We start from the raw sequence: 10,385 nt of genomic DNA on the forward strand, positions 1-10,385 counted from the left end.
AGTGGCTGGCTGATCACCATCTCCTACAGTGACTGGCTGTTCACCATCTTCTACAGCGACTGGCTGTTCACTCACTCCCACAGTGACTGGCTGTTCACCATCTCCTACAGCAACTGGCTGTTCACTATCTCCTAAAGCGACTGGCTCTTCACCATCTCCAATAATGACAGACTGTTTATCATCTCCCACGGTGACTTGCTGTTTATCATCTCTAACAGTGACTGGCTGTTCACCATCTCCTACAGGGTCTGACTGTACACCGTCTCCCAAAGTGACTGGTTGTTCAGCTTCCCCTAAGGCTACTGGCTGTCCTCCATCTCCTATAGTGACTGGCTGTTCACCACCTCCCACAGCGACTGGCTGTTCACTATCTCCCACAGTGACTGGCTGTTCATCATCTCTAACAGTGACTGGCTGTTCACCATCTCCTACAGGGTCTGACTGTACACCGTCTCCCAAAGTGACTGGTTGTTCAGCTTCCCCTAAGGCTACTGGCTGTCCTCCATCTCCTATAGTGACTGGCTGTTCATCAGCTCCTACAGTGACTTGCTGTTCACCATCTCCCACAGTGGCTGGCAGTTCATCATCTCCTACAGCGACTGGCCGTTCACCATCTCCCACAGCGACTGGCTGTTCACCATCTCTAAAAGTGACTGGCAGTTCATCATCTCCTACAGTGACTGGCTGCTCACCATCTCCCACAGTGACTGGCTGTTTATCATCTACTACAGTGACTGACTGTACACCATCTCTCAAAGTGACTGGGTGTTCACTTGCTCGTAAGGTGACTGGCTGTTCACCATCTCCCACATTGACTGGCAGTTCACCATCTCCCACACTGACTTGCTGTTCACCATCTCCCACAGCGACTGGCTGTTCACCATCTCTAAAAGTGACTGGCAGTTCATCATCTCCTACAGTGACTGGCTGCTCACCATCTCCTACAGTGACTGGTTGTTCACCATCTCCCACAGTGACTGACTGTTCACCATCTCCTACAGGGTCTGACTGTACACCGTCTCCCAAAGTGACTGGTTGTTCAGCTTCCCCTAAGGCTACTGGCTGTCCTCCATCTCCTATAGTGACTGGCTGTTCATCAGCTCCTACAGTGACTTGCTGTTCACCATCTCCCACAGTGGCTGGCAGTTCATCATCTCCTACAGCGACTGGCCGTTCACCGTCTCCCACAGCTACTGGGTGTTTGCCATCTCCCTCAGTGAGTGGCCGTTCATCATCTCCCACAGTAACTGGCTGTTTACCATCTCCCTCAGTGACTGGGTGTTTACCATCTTCCACAATGACTGGCTGTTCACCATCTCCCACAGTGACTGGCTGTTCACCATCTCTCACAGTGACCGGCTGTTCACCATCTCCTATAGCGATTGGCTGTTCACCATCTCTCACAGTGGCTTGCTGTTTTGCATCTCCCACAGTGACTGGCTGTTCACCATCTCTCACAGTCACTGGCTGTTCACCATCTCCTACAGCGACTGGCTGTTCACCACCTCCCACAGCGACTGGCTGTTCACTATCTCCCACAGTGACTGGCTGTTTATCATCTCCTACAGTGACTGACTGTACACCATCTCTCAAAGTGACTGGGTGTTCACTTTCTCGTAAGGTGACTGGCTGTTCACCATCTCCCACATTGACTGGCAGTTCACCATCTCTAAAAGTGACTGGCAGTTCATCATCTCCTACAGTGACTGGCTGCTCACCATCTCCTACAGTGACTGGTTGTTCACCATCTCCCACAGTGACTTGCTGTTCACCATCTCCCACAGCGACTGGCTGTTCACCATCTCTAAAAGTGACTGGCTGTTCATCATCTCCTACAGTGACTGGCTGCTCACCATCTCCTACATTGACTGGTTGTTCACCATCTCCCACAGTGACTGACTGTTCACTATCTCCTACTGCGACTGGCTGTTCACCAACTCCAACAGCTACTGGCTGTGCACCATCTCCCACAGTAACTGCCTGTTCACCATTTCCTACAGCGACTGGCTGTTCATCATCTCCCAAAGTGACTGGCTGATCCGCATCTCCCACAGTGACTGGCTGTTCACCATCTCCTAAGTTGACTGGCTGTCCACCATCTCCCACAGTGACTGGCTGTTTAACACCTCCCACAGTGACTGGCTTCTTGCACTTTCCCATAGTGACTGGCTGTGCACCATCTTCTACAGTGTCCAGCTGTTCAACATCTCCTACAGGGACTGGCTGTCCATCAGCTTCTACAATGACTGGCTGTTCACCATCTCCCACAGTGACTGGCTGTTCTCCATCTCTCACAATGACTGGCTGTTCACCATCTCCCACAATGACTGGCAGTTCACCATCTCTCACAGTGACTAGCTGTTCACTATCTCCTACAGCGACTGGCTGTTCACCATCTCTCAAAGTGACTGGGTGTTCACTTTCTCGTAAGGTGACTGGCTGTTCACCATCTCCTACAGGGACTGACTGTACACCATCTGCCACAGTGACTGGCTGTTCACCATCTCCTATAGCGACTGGCTGTTCATCATCTCCCAGAGTAACTGGCTGATCACCATCTCCTACAGTGACTGGCTGTTCACCATCTTCTACAGCGACTGGCTGTTCACTCACTCCCACAGTGACTGGCTGTTCACCGTCTCCTACAGCAACTGGCTGTTCACCATTTCCTAAAGCGACTGGCTCTTCACCATCTCCAATAATGACAGACTGTTTATCATCTCCCACGGTGACTTGCTGTTTATCATCTCTAACAGTGACTGGCTGTTCACCATCTCCTACAGGGTCTGACTGTACACCGTCTCCCAAAGTGACTGGTTGTTCAGCTTCCCCTAAGGCTACTGGCTGTCCTCCATCTCCTATAGTGACTGGCTGTTTATCAGCTCCTACAGTGACTTGCTGTTCACCATCTCCCACAGTGGCTGGCAGTTCATCATCTCCTACAGCGACTGGCCGTTCACCATCTCCCACAGCTACTGGGTGTTTGCCATCTCCCTCAGTGAGTGGCTGTTCATTGTCTCCCACAGTGACTGGCTGTTCACCATCTCCAAAAGTGACTGGCTGTTTACCATCTCCCTCAGTGACTGGGTGTTTACCATCTTCCACAATGACTGGCTGTTCACCATCTCCCACAGTGACTTGCTGTTTTCCATCTCCCACAGTGACTGGCTGTTCATCATCTCTAACAGTGACTGGCTGTTCACCATCTTCTACAGCGACTGGCTGTTCACTCACTCCCACAGTGACTGGCTGTTCACCATCTCCTACAGCAACTGGCTGTTCACCATCTCCTAAAGCGACTGGCTCTTCACCATCTCCAATAATGACAGACTGTTTATCATCTCCCACGGTGACTTGCTGTTTATCATCTCTAACAGTGACTGGCTGTTCACCATCTCCTACAGGGTCTGACTGTACACCGTCTCCCAAAGTGACTGGTTGTTCAGCTTCCCCTAAGGCTACTGGCTGTCCTCCATCTCCTATAGTGACTGGCTGTTCACCACCTCCCACAGCGACTGGCTGTTCACTATCTCCCACAGTGACTGGCTGTTCATCATCTCTAACAGTGACTGGCTGTTCACCATCTCCTACAGGGTCTGACTGTACACCGTCTCCCAAAGTGACTGGTTGTTCAGCTTCCCCTAAGGCTACTGGCTGTCCTCCATCTCCTATAGTGACTGGCTGTTCATCAGCTCCTACAGTGACTTGCTGTTCACCATCTCCCACAGTGGCTGGCAGTTCATCATCTCCTACAGCGACTGGCCGTTCACCATCTCCCACAGCTACTGGGTGTTTGCCATCTCCCTCAGTGAGTGGCTGCTCATCATCTCCCACAGTAACTGGCTGTTTACCATCTCCCTCAGTGACTGGGTGTTTACCATCTTCCACAATGACTGGCTGTTCACCATCTCCCACAGTGACTGGCTGTTCACCATCTCTCACAGTGACCGGCTGTTCACCATCTCCTACAGCGATTGGCTGTTCACCATCTCTCACAGTGGCTTGCTGTTTTGCATCTCCCATAGTGACTGGCTGTTCACTATCTCCTACAGTGATTGGCTGTTCACCATCTCCCACAATGGCTGGCTGTTCACTATCTCCCACAGTGACTGGCTGTTTATCATCTCCTACAGTGACTGACTGTACACCATCTCTCAAAGTGACTGGGTGTTCACTTTCTCGTAAGGTGACTGGCTGTTCACCATCTCCCACATTGACTGGCAGTTCACCATCTCCCACACTGACTTGCTGTTCACCATCTCCCACAGCGACTGGCTGTTCACCATCTCTAAAAGTGACTGGCAGTTCATCATCTCCTACAGTGACTGGCTGCTCACCATCTCCCACAGTAACTGCCTGTTCACCATTTCCTACAGCGACTGGCTGTTCATCATCTCCCAAAGTGACTGGCTGATCCGCATCTCCCACAGTGACTGGCTGTTCATTATCTCCTACAGCGACTGGCTGTTCACCATCTCCTAAGTTGACTGGCTGTCCACCATCTCCCACAGTGACTGGCTGTTCAACACCTCCCACAGTGACTGGCTTCTTGCAATTTCCCATAGTGACTGGCTGTGCACCATCTTCTACAGTGTCCAGCTGTTCAACATCTCCTACAGGGACTGGCTGTCCATCAGCTTCTACAATGTCTGGCTGTTCACCATCTCCCACAGTGACTGGCTGTTCTCCATCTCCTACAGTGACTGGCTGTTCACCATCTCTCACAGTGACTGACTGTTCACCATCTCTCACAATGACTGGCTGTTCACCATCTCCCACAATGACTGGCAGTTCACCATCTCTCACAGTGACTAGCTGTTCACTATCTCCTACAGCGGCTGGCTGTTCATCATCTCTCACAGTGACTGGCTGTTTATCATCTCCTACAGTGACTGACTGTACACCATCTCTCAAAGTGACTGGGTGTTCACTTTCTCGTAAGGTGACTGGCTGTTCACCATCTCCTACAGGGACTGACTGTACACCATCTGCCACAGTGAGTGGCTGTTCATCATCTCTAACAGTGACTGGCTGTTCACCATCTCCTACAGCAACTGGCTGTTCACCATTTCCTAAAGCGACTGGCTCTCCACCATCTCCAATAATGACAGACTGTTTATCATCTCCCACGGTGACTTGCTGTTTATCATCTCTAACAGTGACTGGCTGTTCACCATCTCCTACAGGGTCTGACTGTACACCGTCTCCCAAAGTGACTGGTTGTTCAGCTTCCCCTAAGGCTACTGGCTGTCCTCCATCTCCTATAGTGACTGGCTGTTCATCAGCTCCTACAGTGACTTGCTGTTCACCATCTCCCACAGTGGCTGGCAGTTCATCATCTCCTACAGCGACTGGCCGTTCACCATCTCCCACAGCTACTGGGTGTTTGCCATCTCCCTCAGTGAGTGGCTGTTCATCATCTCCCACAGTAACTGGCTGTTTACCATCTCCCTCAGTGACTGGGTGTTTACCATCTTCCACAATGACTGGCTGTTCACCATCTCCCACAGTGACTGGCTGTTCACCATCTCTCACAGTGACCGGCTGTTCACCATCTCCTACAGTGGCTGGCAGTTCATCATCTCCTACAGCGACTGGCCGTTCACCATCTCCCACAGCTACTGGGTGTTTGCCATCTCCCTCAGTGAGTGGCTGTTCATCATCTCCCACAGTAACTGGCTGTTTACCATCTCCCTCAGTGACTGGGTGTTTACCATCTTCCACAATGACTTGCTGTTCACCATCTCCCACAGTGACTGGCTGTTTATCATCTCCTACAGTGACTGACTGTACACCATCTCTCAAAGTGACTGGGTGTTCTCTTTCTCGTAAGGTGACTGGCTGTTCACCATCTCCTACAGTGACTGGGTGTTCACTATCTCCCACAGTGACTGGCTGTTTATCATCTCCTACAGTGACTGACTGTACACCATCTCTCAAAGTGACTGGGTGTTCACTTTCTCGTAAGGTGACTGGCTGTTCACCATCTCTCACAGTGACTGGCTGTTTACTATCTCCCACAGTGACTGGCTGTTCACTATCTCCCACAGTGACTGGCTGTTTATCATCTCCTACAGTGACTGACTGTACACCATCTCTCAAAGTGACTGGGTGTTCACTTTCTCGTAAGGTGACTGGCTGTTCACCATCTCTCACAGTGACTGGCTGTTCACTATCTCCCACAGTGACTGGCTGTTCACTATCTCCCACAGTGACTGGCTGTTTATCATCTCCTACAGTGACTGACTGTACACCATCTCTCAAAGTGACTGGGTGTTCACTTTCTCGTAAGGTGACTGGCTGTCCACCATCTCTCACAGTGATTGGCTGTTCACCATCTCCAACAGTGACTAGCTGTTCACCATCTCCCACAGCGACTGGCCGTTCACCATCTCTCACAGTGACCGGCTGATCACCATCTCCCACATTGACTGACTGTTCACCATCTCCTACAGCAACTGGCTGTTCACCATCTCCTACAGCGACTGGCTCTTCACCATCTCCAATAATGACAGACTGTTTATCATCTCCCACGGTGACTTGCTGTTTATCATCTCTAACAGTGACTGGCTGTTCACCATCTCCTACAGGGTCTGACTGTACACCGTCTCCCAAAGTGACTGGTTGTTCAGCTTCCCCTAAGGCTACTGGCTGTCCTCCATCTCCTATAGTGACTGGCTGTTCATCAGCTCCTACAGTGACTTGCTGTTCACGATCTCCCACAGTGGCTGGCAGTTCATCATCTCCTACAGCGACTGGCCGTTCACCATCTCCCACAGCTACTGGGTGTTTGCCATCTCCCTCAGTGAGTGGCTGTTCATCATCTCCCACAGTAACTGGCTGTTTACCATCTCCCTCAGTGACTGGGTGTTTACCATCTTCCACAATGACTGGCTGTTCACCACCTCCCTCAGCGACTGGCTGTTCACTATCTCCCACAGTGACTGGCTGTTTATCATCTCCCACAGTGACTGACTGTACACCATCTCTCAAAGTGACTGGGTGTTCACTTTCTCGTAAGGTGACTGGCTGTTCACCATCTCCCACATTGACTGGCAGTTCACCATCTCCCACACTGACTTGCTGTTCACCATCTCCCACAGCGACTGGCTGTTCACCATCTCTAAAAGTGACTGGTTGTTCACCATCTCCAACAGTGACTAGCTGTTTACTATTTCCTACAGCGACTGGCTGTTCATCATCTCCCAAAGTGACTGGCTGATCCGCATCTCCCACAGTGACTGGCTGTTCATTATCTCCTACAGCGACTGGCTGTTCACCATCTCCTAAGTTGACTGGCTGTCCACCATCTCCCACAGTGACTGGCTGTTCAACACCTCCCACAGTGACTGGCTTCTTGCAATTTCCCATAGTGACTGGCTGTGCACCATCTTCTACAGTGTCCAGCTGTTCAACATCTCCTACAGGGACTGGCTGTCCATCAGCTTCTACAATGACTGGCTGTTCACCATCTCCCACAGTGACTGGCTGTACACCATCTCTCACAGTGACTGACTGTTCACCATCTCTCACAATGACTGGCTGTTCACCATCTCCCACAATGACTGGCAGTTCACCATCTCTCACAGTGACTAGCTGTTCACTATCTCCTACAGTGACTGGCTGTTCACCATCTTCTACAGCAACTGGCTGTTCACCCACTCCCACAGTGACTGGCTGTTCACCATCTCCCACAGTGACTGGCTGTACACCATCTCTCACAGTGACTGACTGTTCACCATCTCTCACAATGACTGGCTGTTCACCATCTCCCTCAGTGACTGGCTGTTCACCATCTCCCACAGTGACTGGCTGTTCACCATCGCCTACAGTGACTGGCTGTTCACCATCTTCTACAGCAACTGGCTGTTCACCCACTCCCACAGTGACTGGCTGTTCACCATCTCCTACAGGGTCTGACTGTATACCGTCTCCCAAAGTGACTGACTGTTCACTTTCTCCTAAGGTGACTGGCTGTCCACCATCTCCCACAGTGACTGGCTGTTCACCACCTCCCACAGTAACTGGCTTCTCGCAATTTTCGATAGTGACTGGCTGTGCACCATCTTCTACAGTGAGCGACTGTTCACCATCTCCTACAGGGACTGGCTGTTCATCAGCTCCTACAATGACTGGTTGATCACCATCTCCCATAGTGACTAGGTGTTCACTATCTCCTACAGCGACTTGCTGTTTATCATCTCTAACAGTGACTGGCTGTTCATCATCTCCCAGAGTGGCTGGCTGATCACCATCTCCTACAGTGACTGGCTGTTCACCATCTTCTACAGCGACTGGCTGTTCACCCACTCCCACAGTGACTGGCTGTTCACCATCTCCTACAGCAACTGGCTGTTCACCATCTCCTACAGCGACTGGCTCTTCACCATCTCCAATAATGACAGACTGTTTATCATCTCCCACAGTGACTTGCTGTTTATCATCTCCTACTCTGACTGGCTGTTCACCCACTCCCACAGTGACTGGTTGTTCACAATCTCCTACTCTGACTGGCTGTTCACCATCTCCTACAGGGTCTGACTGTACACCGTCTCCCAAAGTGACTGGTTGTTCAGCTTCCCCTAAGGCTACTGGCTGTCCTCCATCTCCTATAGTGACTGGCTGTTCATTAGCTCCTACAGTGACTTGCTGTTCACCATCTCCCACAGTGGCTGGCAGTTCATCATCACCTACAGCGACTGGCCGTTCACCATCTCCCACAGCTACTGGGTGTTTGCCATCTCCCTCAGTGAGTGGCTGTTCATTATCTCCCACAGTGACTGGCTGTTCACCATCTCCAAAAGTGACTGGCTGTTTACCATCTCCCTCAGTGACTGGGTGTTTACCATCTTCCACAATGACTGGCTGTTCACCATCTCCCACAGTGACTTGCTGTTTTCCATCTCCCACAGTGACTGGCTGTTCTCCATCTCTCACAGTGACTGGCTGTTCACCATCTCCTACCGCGACTGGCTGTTCACCATCTCCTACCGCGACTGGCTGTTCACCATCTCCCACAGTGACTGGCTGTTCACCACCTCCCACAGCGACTGGCTGTTCACTATCTCCCACAGTGACTGGCTGTTCATCATCTCTAACAGTGACTGGCTGTTCACCATCTCCTATAGCGACTGGCTGTTCATCATCTCCCAGAGTGGCTGGCTGATCACCATCTCCTACAGTGACTGGCTGTTCACCATCTTCTACAGCAACTGGCTGTTCACTCACTCCCACAGTGACTGGCTGTTCACCATCTCCTACAGCAACTGGCTGTTCACCATCTCCTAAAGCGACTGGCTCTTCACCATCTCCAATAATGACAGACTGTTTATCATCTCCCACGGTGACTTGCTGTTTATCATCTCTAACAGTGACTGGCTGTTCACCATCTCCTACAGGGTCTGACTGTACACCGTCTCCCAAAGTGACTGGTTGTTCAGCTTCCCCTAAGGCTACTGGCTGTCCTCCATCTCCTATAGTGACTGGCTGTTCATCATCTCCCACAGTAACTGGCTGTTTACCATCTCCCTCAGTGACTGGGTGTTTACCATCTTCCACAATGACTGGCTGTTCACCATCTCCCACAGTGACTGGCAGTTCACCATCTCTCACAGTGACCGGCTGTTCACCACCTCCCACAGCGACTGGCTGTTTACTATCTCCCACAGTGACTGACTGTTTATCATCTCCTACAATGACTGACTGTACACCATCTCTCAAAGTGACTGGGTGTTCACTTTCTCGTAAGGTGACTGGCTGTTCATCATCTCCCACATTGACTGGCAGTTCACCATCTCCCACACTGACTTGCTGTTCACCATCTCCCACAGCGACTGGCTGTTCACCATCTCTAAAAGTGACTGGCAGTTCATCATCTCCTACAGTGACTGGCTGCTCACCATCTCCTACAGTGACTGGTTGTTCACCATCTCCCACAGTGACTGACTGTTCACCATCTCCCACAGTGACTTGCTGTTTTCCATCTCCCACAGTGACTGGCTGTTCTCCATCTCTCACAGTGACTGGCTGTTCACCATCTCCTACCGCGACTGGCTGTTCACCATCTCCTAACGCGACTGGCTGTTCACCATCTCCCACAGTGACTGGCTGTTCACCACCTCCCACAGCGACTGGCTGTTCACTATCTCCCACAGTGACTGGCTGTTCATCATCTCTAACAGTGACTGGCTGTTCACCATCTCCTATAGCGACTGGCTGTTCATCATCTCCCAGAGTGGCTGGCTGATCACCATCTCCTACAGTGACTGGCTGTTCACCATCTTCTACAGCGACTGGCTGTTCACTCACTCCCACAGTGACTGGCTGTTCACCATCTCCTACAGCAACTGGCTGTTCACCATCTCCTAAAGCGACTGGCTCTTCAC

This window comes from Saccoglossus kowalevskii, chromosome 21 (assembly GCF_978046115.1).
Source record: "Saccoglossus kowalevskii chromosome 21, keSacKowa6.1, whole genome shotgun sequence".
Taxonomy (NCBI): Eukaryota; Metazoa; Hemichordata; class Enteropneusta; family Harrimaniidae; genus Saccoglossus; species Saccoglossus kowalevskii.